This window comes from Furipterus horrens, unplaced genomic scaffold (assembly GCF_987537825.1).
Source record: "Furipterus horrens unplaced genomic scaffold, mFurHor1.1.pri manual_scaffold_2, whole genome shotgun sequence".
NCBI classification, from domain to species: Eukaryota; Metazoa; Chordata; class Mammalia; order Chiroptera; family Furipteridae; genus Furipterus; species Furipterus horrens.
The window spans coordinates 175,781,807-175,804,739 of NW_028327172.1; positions in this window are offsets into that span (position 1 = coordinate 175,781,807).

The following is a 22,933-nucleotide window of genomic DNA, read 5'->3' on the forward strand; positions in this document are numbered from 1 at the left end:
CCTCCTGAGACTCAATGTTTTGGCTGAACTAAGTGGCTGGGTTGGTGAAGCAAGGGGTGGTCTCTGTACTTCACTTTAAAACTGGTTCCCCTTTTCTATCCTAATGGCTTGGACAGAATGAGTCCAGAGGTCTGAGAGTGGGTAAACCTAAAATATTCCCCTCAACCCAAACTAAGTATAGTGGGCAAAAGGATTTTGGACAAGTGTGATGTGCCTTGCACACCTTCTTCCAAAGAAGCCCTTTTTTTCTCTAATATGGGACATTGAAAAATTAATCCCTGCCTTTTGTCATCTAGTGGTTATGGATTGAATGATGCCTTTTAACCCTATTGCCAAATCTGTTGTCCCCAGAATACAACAATGATGCCAGCCTGTTAAACCAACCACGCCATTGTCTGGGGACAGCCACCTGACCTGGAGTCTGCAAGATCCTTCCCCATGTGGGAAGGCCACCATCCCCTCCAAACCCCCACTATTATTAGGGATTTATGGATCCAAGGGTAGGTAGGACAATGACCATGTCCAGCTTGAAGCAGCTAGAGAAGCACGAGACTTTTCCCATTGTCCTTGTAAGATTATAAAGGGTCTTAAGTCTGAGAGTGGGAAATTGTTATTTTTTATTGTTATAAAAATTAATTAATTAGTTAATTAATTAAAAGAATAATATAGGAAAGGGCGAATCCAAAGAACTTATATGCACGGCCCATGGACATGAACTAAGGGGGGTGGGATTGCTAGGGGAAGAGGGGTACTGGGCAGAGCAGAGCAAAGGGAAAAATTAGAACTATTGTAACAATATAATCAATAAAATATTCTTTAGAAAATGTGCTTTGTTGTGTGTCAGATCTAAGTATGAATCCCAACTCTTCACACACTAGCTATAGATATTGGACAAGTCTTTTAATATTGCTACATTATCTATAAAACAGGGATAATATTTAAAGAATCTGTAGCGAGTGTGCAATGAAATAGTGTATTTAATATTCTTAGTTATTACTTAATATTTTACAACATACTAGGTGAAGGGCTAGAACATTTCTGTTCAATAAGAATATAATATAAGCCACATATCTAATTAAAAAATTTATAATAGCCACATTAAAAAAGTAAGAGAAATAGATGGAATTAATTTTAATAATATATTTTATGCACTTCACTGTTTCCAGATGTCATTTCAACATGTAATTGATATAAAAATTATTACAGAAGTGTTTTACATTTTTTTACTCATTACTAAGTCTTCAAAATCCAGTGTGTATTGTATACTTACAGCACACCTGAAGTTGAATGCTAAATTATCAATGGATAAAGTGAAACTTAGTCCTGACAAAACAATAAAGTCACGTTTAATGAAAAATTATTTTACCCTGCTTCAGTTTATAAATTTAATAAAATAAAAGGAAGAGTTTAGTATTTTAGTTGCACTAGCCACATTTCAAGCCATATGTGACTAATAGGTAGTGGTATTGACATCACAGGGCTAGAAAAATGGTGCAAAATGAAGTAAGTGCCCAGTCTATAGACTTGAGCCCTCACCTGCTTACTCTCATTAAAATCTTAGCTGCAAACTTGTCTCTGTTCTACTTTTCCTAATCATGGAACAGAAAAGAGAGGACAATAAGTGCTTGTTTCTTGATAACCATATGGATCAATCAAATGTTGAAAGCGATGGTAAGAAAAGTCAAATTGTATAGCCATATTTGTTACTCAGGCCAGACTTTCTACCTCGAGAGCTCCTTTCTGGAGGGTGGAAGCAGGGACATTAGTGATGAAGCTCAGCTCAATGATTGTGCATAAACCTACATTCCTAACTGTGTGCAGAGGGCTGCAATACACAGAGCCACAATGAGTTAAGTGAATTCTGGAATAACCCCTTCAGAATGTTATCGTAATTTTTTTTTTTTTTTCACCTTTGGGAGGCCAAGCTCAGCTGCAATGTGTGGTGACTGTGAAGCTGAGAGTGCTTGCGATTCAAGACAGATTTACAGCTGTGTAGTGATCACAGTATTAGCAGTGAAACAGATTCAGTCATTTGATAGCCTCTACTATTCAGTGATGAAGGAATTGCAAAGTTGTTGAAGGTCTGGTCCTTGCTTTCTTCCCTTGAAGGGTAGTCTACTTGGAGAGATAAACATAAATAGAGGGATATTTTACTTATGTATGAGGTAAAAGTGTACAACACCATTAGAAAAATGATAAAAAGCTAGAATACTATTAATTACTAAATTAATATCAACAGTAAGGGATGTTGGTCTTCACATGTAAAGAAATCATTATGGACTGAGTTCATCTGAGGAGACAGGCAAAACTGAGTTAAATCAATTTTTTTTCTGGAATCAGTATAGATTGAGTAAAAACACTAGGTCAGAACAATATAAGATTTGTTTACTACCATGGAGAATTCAGAAGTGAATAGTTAGAGCCAAACAACAACAACAAAAAATACTTGGGCTGTTCAAGATGTTTTTCTTCTCTAGAAATAGATAGTCCTTGAATGTATGACTTATGAGTGACAGTATCAAAGAAAATAGATTTTTAAGGAACATAACTGTTAGAATGATCTACTGGTACAGGTATTTATGGTTTCCCAAGGTATTTGAATTTATTATTTAACAAAATTCTCATTAATAACTTGTGAGAAAAGCAAGCAGGTGCTGTTCCCTTAATTTTTACGTAAAAAGATACTGAGGACCAAGTGATTATTCTAGTTGCCCAAGATCACATGATTAATGAGATTCTGGGCAGTAGGACTAGAATCCAGCTATCTTCGTTTTCAGTCCAGAGTTGTCTCCATTATATGCCAGTATATCTTTGAGAAGTAGAGTTTCTTAAAAATGATGAGATATTTCTGGGTGATTTATGCACTCTTTGATCTACTGACTGTGTTTATTGAAAGGGATTATTTGATTTGGCCTATCCCTGGGCAATATTATTAGTATGCAAGGTGGGCCACTGGTGCCCTCACTTCTTTAAGTTTTTCAAACTTCCTCTATTCCCTCATTAAACCCAAATTTCTAGTGTCCTTATAATGTAACCAGAATGATTAGAACCTCCTACTCCAGGGCAAAAACCTTACCTCTTGGCCATCATTCTGACTTAAAATGTATCTGTCTCTTCTCTGAAATGATACTTTCAGATCTTGAGGTATGAGTCAGTGAAAATACTTCTGTCCCTCTGTTCCTGCTCAGGAGGGTTTTTCTTTTTTCCCTGTCATGTACCTCATGTTATAACACTTACTGAATTCTGTCCAAGTGCTAGCCTGTGTTCAAGCTCTATTCAAGGAGCTTTACACACATTGGTTTTTAACCCTCTAACTATTCTGTAAGCTAGCTATGACCAGCTGGTATTTATCTTGGTTCAAAGCCCAGGCTCTGTCTCCTTATGTGAGGTTGCTCAATGAAGTTTCTAAATGGCAGCTGCTCCAGGATCTTCCAGCCTGATTGTTTTAACTCAAAGGGCAACACCCCAGTTGTCAATTCCTACTCCTAATTTCTAACAAAAATAATATTTTGGAGTTAGGTATACAAATCTAGGCTTTGTTCTTTATTAGCAGGAGGCTTGAAAATTATTGTACTTCTTGTAATTAAATTGGGGCTTCTCATTCATTATCTGGCACAAAGAAAGTATTTACTACTTGATAAGTGGTTTTGCTGCCTCTGCTATTACAACTGTCATATTACTGCTGTCAGAGAAGGAAAACTCTGATTCCAAAAAACCTCCGCTGCCTTGCGGCATACCTCTTCAGGGGAAAGGCTAAGGGAGTAAACCCCGACAGAAAATCCGGAGCCGGAGTCCCTAAGGCGGTTCGACGTTGTAGTCAACACCGGCAACTCCTGCGGCGCACCTGAAGCCAAGTTGTATTGACTCCGTCTTTCCCTTGGATCCTTCAGCTGCGAAGAGAGGGGGGGTCTGCTGCATGGGCAACAGCAGACCCTCCATATCACCCTGCCCAGGCTCTGTAGCTTCAGCTTCACAGGAGAGGACACTCCAGCGTCATTGCAAGATGTCGATTGAACACGGGAGGAGACAGATACCGTGTCACTCCCGAGTCGGACTGCACAGCCATTCTTGGCGGTGCAGATAGACTCTTAAGAAGCTACACCATCGTCTCTCGAGACGGACGGCTGCCGACGATTACTGCTGTCACCATCACTGTTTCTATTGGGGTCACATTCAGGAGGACTTCCCTGGTAATTCTTTTTTTTTATATATATATTTTAATATGCTTTATTGATTATGCTGTTACAGTTGTCCGAATTTCTTTTCCCTTTGTTCCCCTCCGCCCAGTGACATCCCTCCCTCCAGTTGTCCCCCTCCTTAGTCGCTGCCCATTGGTTGTGCATATAGTTCTCAACATCTTCCTGTCTACTCCACTCCCTCCTACTATGCTTCTTTATTCCTGTACCATCTCTCTCCCTTTCCCCACTTCCTCCTCCCTGCTGACCTCCCCCCATAATGTTCCCCATACCTATAATTCTTTTCCCACTCTCGTTGCCTACTTAGTTTGCCTTCGTTTTGGTTCCCTAGCTTCTGTTGTTGGTTGTTGTGATACAGTTTTCATTTTTATGTTCATACTTTTGATCCTCTTTCACTTAAACAAGTCCCTTTAACATTTCATATAACAGTGGTTTGGATCTGATGAACTTGAGTTTTTCTTAATCCTGGAAGCACTTTCTCTGCTCTTCTATTCTGAATGACAGCTTCACTGGATAGAGTAATCGTGGTTGTAGGTTTTTGATTTTCATTACTTCGAATATTTCTTGCCAGTCTCTTATTGGATTAAGAGTTTCTTTTGAGAAATCAGCTGATAGTCTTATTGGGACCCCATTGTACATAATTCTCTTCTTCTCTCTTGCTGCTTTTAAGATTCTCTGTTTATCCTTAATTTTTGACATTTTGATTATAATGTGTCTTGGTGTGGTTCTCCCTGGGTCCATTTTTTTTGGAACTCTCTGTGCTACCTGGACTTGTAAGTCTATTTCCTTCCCCAAGTTCGGGAAGTTCTGCTTCATTATTTTTTCACATAATTTTTCAATTTCTAGTTCTTCTTCTTCACCTTCTGGTGACCCTATGATTTGTATGTTGGCCTGCTTATAGCTGTCCGATAAGTTTCTGAGCCTCTCCTCATTTTCCTCACTTCTCATTTCCTCTTTCTGCACTGATTGACTCGTTGTTCCTTCCCTATGTTCTAATTTGTTGACTTGATCCCTGGTTTTCTTGCCCTCACCACTAGTTTCATATGTGTTTTTGTTCATTTCAGCAGGACTAGCCTTCATTCATTCCCCATCTTGTTTAAGATCTGCTGTTATATCTGTAAGCATTTTTATAACCAAAGTTCTGAACTGTGCCTCAGAAATATTTCCTATCTACTGCTTCATTAGATTAGATTTTTGCTGTCTGGTCAGCTGTGTCACTGGGATCTCTATCATGATCTGTGCCATCCTGATCATTTTGTGTTTAGCTTTGCTTCTTGGGCAGGGCTGTCACACTTCCTATGCTATAGGGGGTGGAGCCCCATGCACTCATCACAACCGGGAGACCCTTCTCACCACGCTGTGGCATTTACTGTGGGGGTGGGGGTCCAAGATGGATTCCTGTTATTCACTCTCTGCTGAGAGACCAGGAGCCTCCTCCTCCATCCCACCCCCTCTGGGCTTCACAGTCCAAGGCAATGGAGGTCTGCCTTCCCCGGCTTTGGAATTGCAAGCTGACGGGTCTGGTCTGCAGCCGAGAGTGCTCCCCAGGCGCTTCTTGCCTCTCCTTAAGTATGGGTGTCTGTGCTTACTACTGTCCTGCTGCCATTGCTGCTGCTGCTGCTGCCACCTGCACAGCTTGACCTCTCCTCCCCAGCTTTGCCCCTCTTACCCGTCTGGACAAGCACCACTTCTTTATAACTTATACGATGGACTTCCATTTATTTTCTGGAACTTCTGGTATTTATGGTTTTGTGGTAGTTGTAGTTCTTCTTAGTTGTGGAGGGAGATGGAGCATGTCAGTCTAGACCTTCATCTTGGCTGGAAGTCTCCTGTGTTTGTTTGCTCTCCCTGGTAATTTTTAATGTTCTCTCTTCCAGGGTGGAAGAGAAGCACCGGTTATTGACTCTTGCTGCATTCAGAAGGGGTGTTAGCCTGGTCATCCTCAAACTTATAGTTAATGCCTTGCACTGATGTTTATTTATTTATTCATTCATTAATTCTCATACCCCTACCTCCTTCCTTTTGGCATCCATCAGCTTGTTCTCTATATCTATGGGTCTTTTTTGGTTTTGTTTATTCATTTATTTATTTATTTTAGATTCCACATATAAGTGAGACCATAAGGTATTTGTCTTTTTCTTACTTACTTCACTTAGCATAATACTCTTTAGGTCCATCCATATTCTTTCTCACAAATGATAATATTTTATTCTTTTTAAGTTGCTGAATAATATTACTATATGTATATAATATATAAAAGAACTTTTTAATCACTTATGGATGGATGAACATCAAAGTTGTGTTCATATCTTGGATATTACTAGTAATGCTACAATGAACGTAGTGGCACATATATGGTTTTTATTTTCGTTTTCTTTGGATAAATATCCAGAAGTGGAATTGGTGGATCATAGGACAAGTCTGCTTTTAATCTTTTGAGGAATCTTTGTACTGTCTTCCATAGGGGCTGCACACATTTGCAATCTCAACAGTGCACATAGGTTCCCTTTCCTCATACCCTCGTCAACACTTATTATTTGTAGATTTATTGATAATAGCCATTCTGACAAGTGTGAGGTGATATTTCATTGTGCTTTTAATTTTTATTTTCTTTGGTGATTAGTGATATTGAGCATCTTTTCATATGTCTCTTGACTATCAGTATGTTCTCTTTGGAGAAATGTCTATTCAAGTTTCTGCCCATTTTTAAATAACTTTTTTTTTTTTTTTGGTGTTAAAGTGGATGAGTTCTTTTATATTTTGGATATTAACACTTTATTGGAGGTATCATTTGCAAATATCTCCTCCCATTTAGCAGGTTGCTGCATTGACCTTTAAATACTTGTCCTCAAAGACAAAGGTGGCACATCACATGTTCCATCCAAGTTTTTTCATGTAAGCATAGTGAATTTTGTGCATGTTAGAGTGCTCAGTACCTCTCTGGACTCTTTGAAGTCAGTATATATTCAGACTAAAGAAATCGTCTGCTCACATCTATTCCCACAGAACATATTGTAGCTATAGGGAAAACTAATTTGACTGTGTTTTCAAAGGCAATCTTTGAAACTATCATTTATAACTTTATATTCTCAGTTTACAAAGGGAATAAGATTATCTTTGGTCTTTTAGTGGACCATGTGCCACACCTGCACCCCCTTCAGGCCTGGAGGACTTTTCTCCAGCTGCTGGGAGTGCTGCTATGCTGGCAATGATGGCTGAGCACCATTCCCTCACAGCAGCACTTCCAGCAGCTGCCTTGTTCAAATTATGTTCCTTTCCCAGGACCAATTTATGCTTAATGCCTGATCTAGCTCAGAGATCCTGTGGTTTCAGCTGAAGCAGGTGTTCTTTTTTGACAACCTACTGCAGCCAAACCTCTCTCTCTAGACCACTCCTTTGAGAGTTTCCTTCAGGCTAAACCTTATCTCAGAGTTTACTATCCAGGAAACCTGAGTGCAGCAACAGTTTATGCTTAAGAGTTCTAACTGAACATGTGGATTATCTCAGATTTTGCACTTTCTGAGTGTGCATATAGAGAGTTGACTAAATATTTTCCAGTTCAAATAATTCTAAGGTGACAAGACATTAATACACACACACACACTCACTCACAATGGTTAAAAAAAACTAGAGCTATAGATAAAAGGTTCTAACTAAATAATATTTTAACATAATATTCTTCATAGAATACTTACATTTATTTATGAAAGTGTATAATTTATTTTGTTTTGTGTTCGCTAGTAAACTTTTATTATTACTATAATGAAAATAATGACTTTCTAAACATAAATTGAACTCTCCATGTGTATATCTGAATCTTTTATAAAAACTTTTAGGGAAATACACCCAGAGTATTTTGTTCCCTAACATTCATGCTAAATGTGTTTTCCAGAAAATACAGTGACAAGAGACATCACATAGCTTTCTCTCTATTTCTCTCTCTCTCTGTCATATTAGGACACAATAAAAAGTTGTTTTTTACCTTTTTGAGATCTTTTATTGCCAGCTTATTTTCTGTGAAGAAGCTACCTCATTTGAAAAATCAAAAGTTTCTTTATCCAAAATAGAAGCTAAACATGGTTTAATAGGTTTTAGTTTTAGTTTCTTAATAAAAAAGAGAATATTAGATATAATATCTTTTTTAATAGGAGGTAATGAGCAACTTGGTGGGCTTTGTTAACAAAATTTCATTAGTGTAGTATTATTAGTTTTGTGAGAAGGGAATACTTCACATACTTAAATAATACTGGACATATTTCCTGAAAATGTAGACTTTATTATAAATGGAATTATTTGAAATAATTATCCATACAAACAATATTGCAAGTGGGAATAAAACTCTTAAGAGCAACTCACTTTTATTATATCATAAAATAAACTTTTATTTATTTTTATTCACTGTGGTAATGACCTCACACCCTCTCTGTCTTCAAATCTCCAATTCTATCCCCTTTTCTTTACTCAGAAGATTACTACCGCATATCTCCTCTAACAAATTTCCAAAACATACCTGATATAAGCTCACTACATGACTTTCCTTATATTGACTTCAATAAATTCTCTGTTATTTAGTGTGGCAACCTCCTTACTTAAGCACAGGATTTCTTCACTGTTGCTTATGCAAGGTCTTTACTCTGGTAGTTATTCTCATTTTCTTCTGCTTTAATTAATTTCTCCTCTCCTGAATAATTCTTATAAGCACACTTGGTATTATCTCCCATTAAGGACGTTCTCCCTTGACCCATTATCCTTCCTCAGCTGTTGCCTACTTCTCTAATCTCCTTTAAAGCAGAAGTCCTTGAAAGAATAGTTTCTACTTACTTTCCTAATTTCCAATTCTCTTTTTACTCCATTAAAATTAGTCTTTGGTCTCCATTAAAACTTCTCTAAAAAATGGATGTAGCTATTGACCTCCATCTTATCAAGCCCAATGATCCATTCTTTATTCTTTTCCTATTAAGCTCCCAGAAGGATGTAACACAGCCAAATACTTTCTTCTATTAAATACATGGAACCACACTCTGCATTTTTTTTCATAGCTGTGCCAGCATTCCCTCAACCTCTTTGTTGACTTTTCTCCCTGCTACCAGACTCTAAATGTGCAGTGCCAGACTTCAGGTATTGGTCTCTTCTTTTCCTAGATTCTCTCCTAGGTTATCTCATTCAGTTTTATAGCTTTAAATACTGCCTTTCTATTGATGACTTCCAAGTTAGATGTTTATCCTCAACTTTTCCTTTGGCCTTCCCAACATCCAGCCTTTACTTGGATGTCTAATTGGTGTCTGAAACTTCATATGTTAAATTGAATTATTAATTCCCCCCTTATCACTTCCCCTCTCCATGTCTAATCAATCTCTGTAAATGACACCTACATTCATGTAGTTTCTGAGGCCAAAATTTAGTAGTAAGTCTTCATTTCTCTCTCTTATTTTTCTTTTTTACTTTAGACATCTAATCTGTCAGCAAATACTGCTGGTTCTACCTTCAAAATATGTAGAGTCCCACCACCTCATACTATTTCCACCACTATTAAACTAAGACTATATATTTTTTAACTTAATCTTTTCTAAGAGCCCCAATTTAGGATGTTTTCACCTTTGTCCCTTCAGTCAATTCTCCACATATCAGGTAGGCTGATTTTCTTTTAAATATGAATTAGATCAGATAATTCTCTTCCTTAAAACCCCTCTATGTCTTTATATTATGTTCAGATTCATCTTTAACTTTCTTGTTGCTTTTGTAATATCTTATATGCACTAGCTCCTGTCTTGACTCCGAACTCATTTGCATCACTCACTTTCTCATTTTGTTTAACCTGTACTGGCCTTCTTGTTCCTCATACACTCTAAGCTGGTTCTTGCTTCAAAACGGTTGCACATACTACGCTTTCTAACTGGAATATTTCTTCCACCTTGTTGTCACTCACTGACATTATTCAGGTCTCTGCTATATAATAAATTGTGTCCTCATCCAAATTTATATGTTGAAGCTTTAACATTCAATGTGATGGTATTTGGATATATGGCCTTTGGAAGGTAATTATATTTAGGTGAGGGTGGGCCCTTATGATGAGATTAGCGGGCCCTTGTAAGAGATATCAGAAAGCTTTCTCTTGCTCTCTGTCCTCACCATATTAAAACACCGTGAGCAGGTGGCCATCTGCAAGCCAGGAAGAGGGCTGTCACCAGAAACTGAGCATGTTGGCACCCTAATTAGATGTGCAGCCTCAAACTGATGGGAAAAATAAATTTCTGTTGTTTAAATCACCTAGTCTATGGTATTTTGTAAGGATTCTGTTTAGATAATGGTTTAAAAATTCACAGGATGATAGTCCACATCAATGTCATATTTAAAAAGCTTACATAATTTAGTTCTAATATTACTGCTGTGTCCATTGTCATCACTCAGAAGTTTATTAAAATCTAGAAGTCTCTATACCTAAGGGATTCACTTGTGGACATGAAGACCACACGCTGGAGAACTGACTGTGCTCCAGGACTACACAATGAGTTCATGGAGATTTTTAGCACCATATAAGACCCTATCATGTGAGTACAGGCTTTTATCAAAAAGGACCAAGGCAGTGCAGTACTACTAGAGTATAAATTTAATATGTGAAGATGACTGAACACAAAATTTGTTCAATTGTAAATATCTCTATGTGAATTATAATGACGATGCTTAGTAGGCCTATATAGTAGTTCTATAACTATGTCTTGCCCTGGCTGGTTTAGCTCAGTGGATTGAGCGTCGGCCTGCGAGCTAAGTGTCGCTGGTTCGATCTTCCAGTCAGGGTACATCAGAGAAGGAAAACTCTGACTCCAAAAAACCTCCGCTGCCTTGCGGCATACCTCTTCAGGGGAAAGGCTAAGGGAGTAAACCCCGACAGAAAATCCGGAGCCGGAGTCCCTAAGGCGGTTTGACGTTGTAGTCAACACCGGCAACTCCTGCGGCGCACCTGAACCCAAGCTGTATCGACTCCGTCTTTCCCTTGGACCCTTCAGCTGCGAAGAGAGGGGGGGTCTGCTGCATGGGCAACAGCAGACCCTCCATATTACCCTGCCCAGGCTCTGTAGCTTCAGCATCATCGCAAGATGTAGATTCAACACGGGAGGAGACAGATACCATGTCACTCCCGAGTCGGACTGCACAGCCATTCTTGGCGGTGCAGATAGACTCTGAAGAAGCTACACCATCGTCTCTCGAGACGGACGGCTGCCGACGACGACGATAACTATGTCAAAGCAGTTCATATTTCTAATTAAACTTATATTAAGCTATCTTTCCAAGTTCAATGTGATTATGATATTTGAATATTTTCCAAGTCTTTCATTAGTCATATGCAAAATGTTTTGAAGTTTGCTTCTGAAATTGCTTGCATATAGTGTATTGATAAAATAACAGTGCACACCAAACCCTGAACATTCTGTCTCAGGTTTAGATATAGAACTCCCAGAGTCTACCATTCAAACATTTTTGTCTTTGGTTTTTCAAAGACCACTTATGAATGAGTTATCTTATGATGATGGTTTAAAACAAAACACCAATCTTGTTCATTCACTTTCTTAAGTCTTCATTTTGCTTCTTTCATCAATGGTTCTTTTCTGTTCATTGATTGGAGTGACTTTATAGGAAGCATTTACATTTTCTGAACAGTTCCAGGGGACAGGAGGAGGTATGAGGAACTTTAGTCATTCTCTAATGACCATGGAAGGTCTGGGAATACATATTTTCATTTTTGCTTTTCTAAGATCAGACATATATGAAAAGATATTTATTTTAAAAGGAATAAGGGAGACAGGAATTAAGTTATTAATTGAATTTCATTTTTGGGGACTTAGTTTTATCTACAAGCATATGAGATTGCATATCACTTGTCTTCCATTTATAATTGTTAGAAGCTTGAAATAACACATCATATAAAATCCCAAAGAGTCTCAGGCATTTACAAAAAACTAGTCCCCTGTTTGGGGAGACTATTGCATAATTGGGATTCTTCAATTATACATTCATTAGAGAGCTTTTGCACTCATTGCAAGAGTCAGGATTTGAATACTGGCCTGGCTATTTAGTATGACATCAGGCAAATCACTGTATTGTTATGAACCTCTGTTTTCAAAATGGGATAACATTTCTCTCTCTCTCATTCATTTATCCTACCAACATTTATTGAAAATTTGCCTATTTATCTATGAGAAGAATAGGTTTGTTGGGAGGATTAAATAACTCAGGAATGTGAAAGTGCCTAATACAATGTCTGGAATATGACAAGTGCTACATATTTGCATAATGTTGGCATACAAAAATAATCAACATTTAATTAATAATTATCTCATTAAGAGTTGTATTCTATGATTTAAATGTATGCAGAGTGGGCAATGCAGGAATTTAGTTTTTCCAACTAAAAATACTCTTGTAGAAGATGAATCAGCTACTGATTCTATACTGGATACTACATTTTCTGTTACAGACATATGTCTTTTTTTTTTTCACTTTGTTTCTTCTTTACTGTCACTTATTCAGGGACAGAGGCCTTCAATGTAGTTAAATTGTGACCTGCCTGGCTTTTGGACTATGAACAAAATCTGCTTTCTGAGCTTCAACCCAATTCTGCTCTTTCTGCTCATTTTATGGTATTGTTGGAGAGATATGCTGGCTGCAAGAAAGTAAAAACTGAGATACCTTCATTGATGCAAAAAGAAAGAACAAACAGCTCCAAAAAACTATGCATAGGTTTCTTACAGTTTGCAACTAGCCAAATTTCAGTTTTTTAAAAGGCTGTCAGTATCGTGTTGAATGTTCAGTTGATTAGCTCTAATGGCTGTTACTAAACACTCAGTTGACCCTATGAGGATGAGGAAAGGTTGATTCATAGGACAGACACCTTGATATTTTATGTATCTGATTTTCAGAGCTCAATCTACAATGGTTATTTTTTCCTTAAGTTGAGATTTCAAAAAATATTAGACACAACACCTGTCAGATTGTTTTATTTATGATAGTATTTTAGTAATATGGACAAAATCATTGTTTTACTCCATGTGGTTTTAAAGTGGTAAAATCCTGAGGCTTAAGCAATAAGCATGAAACAGGTCACAGAATGTATAGTTTATTTGTCATCTCTCAGTTCTTTTGGATTAATGCTCAAAAGCTTTCCTAAATTATTGCCCCATTTCTCCCTTTGAATTCAGTTGGAATTTGGTCCAAAAACTATGGTCAACGTAGGTGGATAAAATGAATTTATAGATCATTTGAAGATATAATACATCCACATTCCCAATTATCTTGTCTATTAGTTGACTCCCCTTGATTAATGCTCCCTGAGAAATCTCATGCAATTACCAAGTAGTAATAATTCACAGTTACAGACTATACATTTATTACTAGAAATCTTAAAATTTTAACAATTGCTTTTTTAATCACAGGATTGTATTGAGAGATAAGAAGTCTTGGCTATATTATTTTTGCTAAAGTAGCTTACTTGGTGATCCCAAGCTAGTCACTTTTGCTCCATTTTTCTCATTTGTAAACCAAGGATAATGCCACATGCCTACTCACAAAGCATGTGGTATGGATTAATTAGATAAATATCAGCAGAGCCCTCTGAGCTCCTTAGTATTGAGGTGTTTATCCATCCAAGTTATTATTGTCATCATAATTATCATGCCATTTCACTTGGATCATAAATAAAACTCATACCTGATAAAAACAAAAAGAATTTTGTTGGCTTGCCAAATCCTACCCTTCAGCCTCTCTAAATAGCAGGGCAAGACTAAGTGAGTCCCTGGACAGAAGACATATAATGGATTAAACTGATATTTCACTTGATCATAGTCAAAGGTTTGTGTTAATGAGCTTAATAGTATTTACTTGGTGGGTGTCCAGAACAGCTGTCCTTTTTTTGTTGCAGGTGCCAGAACCAAAGCCAAAGCAAGTCTGGATTTAGCAAATCCAATTACTTCCTGGGATTTGCTCCCTTCCAAGACAGCACTTATCATAATCACTCCTTGATAATAGACACTCTGTTAAGTTGATACTAGATATCCATAACCAGATTCAGGGATCCATTTTCTTTCTTAAAACCACTATTTTAACTTTTTGTAGTAAAGCTTATCAGACATATTTTATATTTAGAGTGAGAGTTTGGCTTTGATTATGATAACACCAAGCAACTAATTCCAGATTCTCTTGATTCGATAACACCTCTACAAGAATTGCATTTTAATTGTTTCTGAGCTCACAACGATATTTCTTGATTACTTTTTTGTCTTTAGGAGCAAAAAGGGAATTCAAAGGGCATCGTAATTAAAAATGAAAATGGTTCATCACACAAGTAGCTTATTATGAAATGTAAAACCCCATGAAAAATGAATATAATCTTTCTCAAGCAGGGTAAGCTGTGTGTGTGTTTTAATAATCCAGAACACCTGGATATTTCACATCCAAATAGATGACAGAGATGTAAGGTGAACATGACCTTGTAGTAAGGAAGAATTTGCTATGAAAGGCAATGCCTGAATGAGCAGAGTAACCAGCAACTGAAATTAGAAAAACCTTCCAATCGGTGTGAGGAAGAGAAAGCATATATTGGCAGAATGACTGAAATGACATTGATGGCCAATAACTATTTGGCTGCTCATACACAAGCAAGCCTGCTAGGATACCTTTTTTAAATAATTTATTTTTTCTATTTGTTTATTTTTGGCAGGGAGAAAGAGCAGAGAGAAAAGATGTATTTTGTTTGGGAATGTGCAAATTCCATTTTAAGCTTCATTTTAGCTAGTTTACATTTTCTGTCATTAGCTTTTCCTTTTTCTGTCATTTTCTTTTCTTCCCTAAGGTGACACAACCTTGCGTTAGTGGATTAGTTAGACAAATGTTTCATTCATAAAAATATGTCAGTGTTCCCAGATGAAAATTTCTCTGCTCACTTGTGACACATGTGATATTTCAGTAATTGGTTAATTGCAGGTTTCACAGGTAACACATTTGCAGTACATTAGAAGACTTTCTATCTCAATCTTGATGTTCCAAAGCTTTCCATTTAAACTAGCATCATTTTCATAGGCAGTTTGTCGGACTTCTGAATTTTCTTTTTCTTTTTGCTTCTCCCTGCATTATAATTTTGTAATTTCCATTGTTACAGAGATCATCTATCCAGACTTTCAGGGACTGTCCCAATTTCTCTGTGCAGTTTCACACTTCACTAAAATGTCCTAAGCATCCAGATAGCACTTGATATACTTTCTATTTCATCAGGGAACTGCACAAAATTCTTGAGTCTGGTTTGTTCTGGTTTATAAGAAAAATATAGTCTCTGAGCCCATGTAAGGCATTAGTTTGCAAACTTAAGTGAATCCACACACTTGTAGGCTGTGAATGTTTTATTTTAGCAACTTAAGTGAATCCACTCACTTGTAGGCTGTGAATGTTTTATTTTAGCCAACATAGGAATAAGGTTTGTATAGCACTACCTTCCATTAGGCCTTTAAACTGCTACCTATTGGTATGAAGGAATTTTCTATTTTTCTAATAGTTAATTCTGTCAATGTTGAATGTTTATGAAGGCTCTTTTTCCTTTCTTGCCATGGAGTCAGTTCTGAGTTTCTAGAATAAAGAGCTCAAGATGTGAGCTGAATGGTCCATGTCTTACCAGTCCATGTGTTAACCTAGTCATCTCAAAGATAAATTTTTTTTTCTTAGAAATACTAGTAAGAAAGTTTTAAAGGAGAATAAATGCTATTATACTTACAGTCTATCTCTTTACAAGTCAGAAGCATTTAAAAACTCACATGCAGCATTTTCCTATAAATTTTTGTATGCAAAGTCTAGTAATAATCATATTTATTACTCCTCATTTAATCAGATTTTAAATCTGACATATATAGAGAAAAATTATTTATCTGATGAAGTCTAAATATCAAAAATTCTGAGTCTGGAGGAAACTCCGTCTAGAAGTAATTCACTGAGAGAAGGTAGGAAAGGGTAGAGATCAGTGATGGTTTGGAAGATAGGTACCTTCATTCTCTTACTTATTATGGCCTTCACCCCATTTTTTCCCCTCCATTTTGCAAACAGCATGTTATTTTTACAAATTCAGGTAAAGGGAGGACACACTGCTGTCAGATGAGAACTTTGTCAACTTTGTTCTTGCGTGTTTAATAAACTTTTGTTGACCAGCTTTCATATATCAATTACTGTGTTTTGTTTAGAGAATTTGTGAAGACTACTTTCAAAATGATCAAGATGTTTTATCCATTTGATTTCTGCTTTCTGACATTTTCTAATGCCTGGCAGCTAAGATTAGCAAATTAATATTGATTTTTTAATATTGATGGATTCTACTCTCTTAACCTTGGTGGAACTGAAAGTTTAGATGAGGAATACAGGAATAAGAAAAAAGGTTCAGGAATGTTATATTATGTGTGTGTGTGTGTGTGTGTGTGTGTATGTGTATGGGGTGTGGGTATATGTGTGTATATATATATATATATATATATATATACACACATATATAGATAGATAGATACACATACATATATATAAAATATATTTATACATACATAGAGATAGATAGATAGCATGAGTGCATACTACCTAGCTATTGGAAAAGCCTGGATTACTATCTAAAAGATTATCTCCCATGAAGTGGAGTAACTTTTCTACTATATATTATACTATTTTCTTCCTGAATTTATTTATAAAATTGACCCTAGCATATTCTCTTGTTTTTGCCATCTTGCCCGGGCTGTCATGTACATTCACTTTTCCCTGAATATCTCTGGCTCTTTGGTAGCAATTAAAAAGTCCAGCAGCATATTCGTCATGGGAGAAAACACATTTTTTTCTTGGTGGCGTATTTCTGGGTGCAAGTAGTTCTGCTCAGGACTGCATTTTATTTTCTTATTACATCATTACCTCACAATTTCTACACATATCCTCATAAATATATTAAAGATGAATTGACAAGAAAACAAAACCACATATTTAAGTAACCATGTTTGTTATAGTTTTACTCTTGAATCCATTTTATGTTTTTGTGTCATTTAACATTAATTTCTCACATTAGATAAATCTAAATTTGGAAAGATATAGTAATTAGTATACTTGCATGACTCAAGTAGAAAAAAATTAATCCTCTTCTGTGGATTCTAGCTCTCAGAAAGATTTTCTTTATAAAATAATAATTTACAGTCACATATTTTTTTAATCAAACTACCAGTCAGAGCTCCTGATCAATATTAATAGTAGAATGAATAACAGTTTAATTTATTGATTATCTGAGCATGTCAGGCACTGAAAATATGAAGGTGAAGAAAACATAGTTTTTGCCTTCAAGGAGTTTATAGTCAGTGGGAAAGATGTACATCAATATACTGAGTTCACAATATAATCCCAAAGAAAGAAAAATCATTTGAATGATAAGCTGTCCTATAGCCTTTTATTAGACAAATACGATTTTTATTAAACTTTTTGAAATTAGTGAAAATTTTCATGTCTGTTTCTGAGTGGGTTATTAGTAGCCCAAGCTGTGATAGTAAAAGGCACTCACAGTGTTAGGATCAGAGTTCAAAGTAATGACTGCTCCAGAAAGGGCTTTTGGCATTTCAGTGATTTCTGTATATAGCTGAATTAGCATTAGATAAAGTAGGTTTACATTATGGGGACAGTATTAGCAAAAGTGTTTTTTACTGGTTTGTTTTCCATGTAGTGATGATACAGTAGAAAATGTTAGATTTGCTCCCAACCTGTCAAATGTACCCAAACCACAAGAGGGAGAAACAACTGTTTTGCAAGAGGCATTCTAGAAGCAATCTCTTTTATGAATGCTGGTTGACATTTCTGACTTGGGCACGGCCTCAGGGAAGATTATTCTCTAGTGAGCTACACAGCATGGATGAAAAATGAAAATCTGATTTTCTGATTATGCCCATGTAGACTATAATCCTTCATAGCCTAGTCTCTAATTTCTTCTACTGGCGATACTGGGAAGTATAGGAGGGTCTTACTTCAAGGCTTCGATTAATATGCAAGTTTTGTCTCTCTCCCTCACACAAACACACATAAACACTCAGACTTAAACATACACACACACACAAAGCCTCCAGTGATTTGGACAATGCTATTTATGGAAGAAGCAGGCTCTGGTTCCTAAATCCTGCAGTAATTACTTTATTTCTTGAAGCATGAGATTTGATTACCAATGTATTATTATGCATGATGCATAATATTTTTGACTATCACTTTATGCAGCTCTTCTAAAAAAAGTTTCACAATTCAGCTCAAGAAGACCAATATTTTGCATAGGCAGAGCAAGTTAGTCACAAGCTCTGCCAAGAAATGTATAGGGTTTTAGGAAGCCCTGAAGTACTGGGCAGACCAGTGTGTTGTAAGGGGAAGCGCTTACAAAGAAGATGTTTGGAGGTTTGAAAAGGTGCACAAATTAAAAAGAGTGGAGCATGAAGCTACTAATTATATACTACATGATAAAATGTAGTTCTTAAGCATAAGAAGAGGTTGAGTCCCAAACAACAGAAGGGGAACATGGGATAATTCATTTCTTTTACATATGATTCAATAACTAGAGTGTGTCCACGTGAAAAACTTTTACCATCATGATGCCCTCCTATGAAATCTGTTCGTGTTCTGAGAATATGATACGTAATAAAAATAACCGCAAAGCAAGGGGAAAGGACAGGTTAGTGTATGGCACTAGAAAAGTCTGGCTTCTACATGGACAGTAAGAAAGTTGATCTCTATTTTAACTAATCTAACAGTAGACTCAATGCATTAAAGACCTTATTGTGAAAGGTCAAATATCACAGATAGAAGAAACATAGGGTATATTTTATAACTTAGGGGAGGAGAAAAACTTAACTGAGATTCCATTTCTCTGATGATTAGTGATGTTAAGCTTGTTTTCATATGTCTATTGGTCATCTGTATGTCCCTTTTGGAGAAGTGTCTGTTCTTGTCCTTCGCCCATTTCTTCAAATTGGATTATTTGGGCTTTTTTGTGCTAAGTTTTGTAAGTTCTTTATGAATTTTGTATATTAACCCTTAATCAGATGTATCATTGGGTAATATTTTCTCCCATTCAGTGGATTGTCTTTTTATTTTGTTGGTGGTTTCCTTTGCTGTCCAAAAAAAAAAAAAACTATTTAGTTTGATGTAGTCCCTTATGTTTATTTCTTCATTTGCTTTCCTTACCCAAGAAGATATAACAGAAAATATATTGCTACAAGAAATGTCTTAAATTTTACATCTATATTTTCTTCTAGGATTTTTATGGTTTTGAGTCTAACGTTTAAGTCTTTAATCCAGTTTGAGTTTAGTCTTTTGTAAAATGTAAGAAGGTGGTCTAGTTTCATTTTTTTAAATGTATCTGTCTAGTTTTCCCAATACCATTTATTGAGTAAACTATCTTTACCACATTGACAGGAATTGGGTTGAATCTAAAGATTGCTTGAAAATTAAAACCACAATGGGATATCACTCCACATCTGTCAGAATGGCTATCATCAATAAATCAACAAACAACAAGTGCTGGCGAGGATGTGGAGAAAAGGGAACCCTTGTGAACTGTTGGTGGAAATGCAGATTGGTGCAGCCACTGTGCAAAACAGTATAGAGTTACTTCAAAAAATTAAAAATGAAACTGCCGTATGACCTAGTGATTCCATTTCTAGGAATATACACAAAGAAACCCAAAACACTAATTCAAAAGAATACTGTATATGCACTCCCGTGTTCATTGCAGTGTTTTTTACCATAGCCAAGATTTGGAAGCAGCCCTGGAGCTTAGTAGTTGATGAGTGGGAAAAAAAAGCTGTTGTACATTTATATGATGGAATACTGGTTAGCCATAAAAATGAAGAAAACCCTACCTTTAAAAAAATTATTTATTTATTTTTAGAGACAGGAGAAGGGAGAGAGAGAGAGGAGAATGGTGAGAGAAAGAGAGGGAAGGTAACATCAATGTGAGAGGGAAAGATGAATTGGCTGCCTCTCTCACACACTGGCCTGCAACCCAGGCTTGTGCCAGTTAGGGATTGAACTGGCCACCTTTCACTTTGTGGGACAATGCCCAACCAACTGAGCCATGTCTGTCAGGGTGGAAATCTTACCTTTTGTGATAGCTTGGGTGGACCTGGAGAGTATTATGTTAAGTGAAATAGTCAGAGAAAGAAAAATACCATATGATTTCACTTATATGTGGAATCTAATGAACAAAATAAACTAACAAACAAAATAGAAACAGTCTCATAGATACAGAGAACAAAGAACTAACTGTCAGAGGGGAGGGAGTTGGGTGGCTGGGTGGAAAAGTTGAAGGGATTAAGCAAAAAAAGAAAAGAAAAGAAAAGAAAAGGAGAGAAAAGAAGAGAAAAGAAAAACAAAAACAAAACTCATAGACACAGACCACAGTACTGTGAGTACCAGAGGGAAAGGGGGTTGGAGGGAGGGAAAGAGAGTAAAGGGGGAATAAATGATGATGGAAGTTGGTGAACACACAATACAATATAGAGTTTATGTGTTATAGAATTATACACCTTAAATCTATATAATTTTATTAACCAATGTCAACCAAATGGAATTCAATAAAAATTTTTAAAAGTGAGATTTCAAAAGCACAAATTCTAAGATGATAGATGACTATATATGGCTATATTAAGTTGAAACATTTTTGTTTAATAAAGGATGCCATAGACAAAGTAAGGTGATAAAAAGGACTCCCTTGGAAGATAGTATTTGAGTTTTGTAAAATTAAGAAGTCATCAGTTTCTAAATATAAAGCAATTCGTTAGGTATTAAGGAAAAAAACAAGAAAAAAGAGAAAACTCATGGATACTGACAACAGCGTGGTGATTTCCAGGGGAAGGTGGAGAGGTGGAGGAGAGTAAAGGGGGATAAATGGTGATGGAAGGAGACTTGGCTTGGGGTGGTGAACACATAATACAGTGTATAGGTGATGTGGAATTGTGCACTTGAAACCTATATCATGTTGTTAACCAGTGTCACCCCAATAAATTCAATAAAAGAGAACAAGAAAAAGGCAGAAAATCAAATGATAAAACAGGCAAAGGATATGAGTTAGTAGTTTAGATAGGGAAAAAACTGATTTGCCAACGAGTATATAAAGTAGTAGTCCAAGAAGTGGAAGTTAATTTTACATACATCAGATTAGTCATAATTAGAAAGAAACATGCTACCAAGGTTCAAGGGGGTGTGAGAGACTACAACTTTTATGCTTTACTAGTGAGAATGTAAATTTTTTTTTTTCTGTCTGGGAGGCAGACTGCCAATCCTTAGTGAAATTAAAAATATGTATGCCTCTGACCTCTCTAACCCATGGATATATGCCAGGAAAATTTTCACAGATCATTAAAAAAACATGTTTAGGGGTTTATTTGTGGCAGCGGGGAGATGAAGACAGAGTAGGTTTCTATCACTGGGAGAGTTAATAAGTAAACTGTGGCAGATCATAGTAAGGAACAATCACAAAACAATTAGAAACAATGAGCTAGGTGTAAATACAAATCTCAAACATACTGATAAAGCAAAGAAAAGGAACGGAGTAAGAGTCACAGCCTAATGTCAGTTTTATAAATTAGTACATGACATAAACTCATTTGTGAATTTGTGGAATGTCAATAAATCCATATTTATCAACAACTGAATCTAAAAAAAAAAAAAAAAAAAAACCCTAAGCAAACAAGAAGAACAGAGATAGAATCATGGATATGGAGAGCATTTTGATAGTGGCCAGATGGGATGAAGGTGTGGGAGAATGGGTGAAGAGGTGAGGAGATCAAGAAGTACAAATAGGTAGTTACAGAATAGCCATGGGAATATACAGTACAGTATAAGAAATGCAGAAGCCAAAGAACTTCTATGCATGACTCATGGACATGAACAATGGTGTGGGGATTGCCTGAGGGAGCCTGAGGTGCTGGGTGGAGGGGGAAAAAGAGGGAAGAATCAGGACAACTGTAATAGTGTGATCAGTAAGATATAATAATAATAAAAAGAATTATATATTTAGTCTATGTCTTCAGGTCCTGGCCAGAGCTCTTAAAACCCCTGTGGTTTCCCAGGTGATAGAGGTTCTGGGAGTATCTTTTGTTCTAACCTTTGGTCTTAATTTTTTTTCCAATTAGATTCAGTTATACAACACAGTGATGACATTTCTATAACTTATAGACTGATCACCCTCATAAGTCTAGTACCCATCTGACGTCATACATAGTTATTACAATGTTATTGACTACATTTTCTATGTTGCACTTTACATTCCCATGACTATTTTATAACTGGGAATTTGTACTTCTTCATCTCGTCACCTTGTTCACCCACCTTCAAGCCCCTCCCACCCAGCAGCCATAAATTTGTTGTATTTATAAGTTTGTTTCTGTTTGTTTATTTTGTTTTTTAGATTCCATATCTGTAAGATGAGGTTATTTTTCAGGGTTATCATAGGTAGTTTTAGAATTTTATTACATATTAATTTTAATATTTGCATGTTAGGACTGCCACACTGCCTAAGTCCAAAAGACACCGTTCATGTAAAATACAAACTGCAGCATTGTGGTCCTGTGATAAATTCCTTTAAACAATCCTTAAAATGTTTTGACTGCCTTTGCCATTGAATATGTAGGCTAATTTGGCAAATATTGACATATTTATAATGTTATTATGGGCTCATGTAATTTTTGTATATACTCTATAAGGCTCAA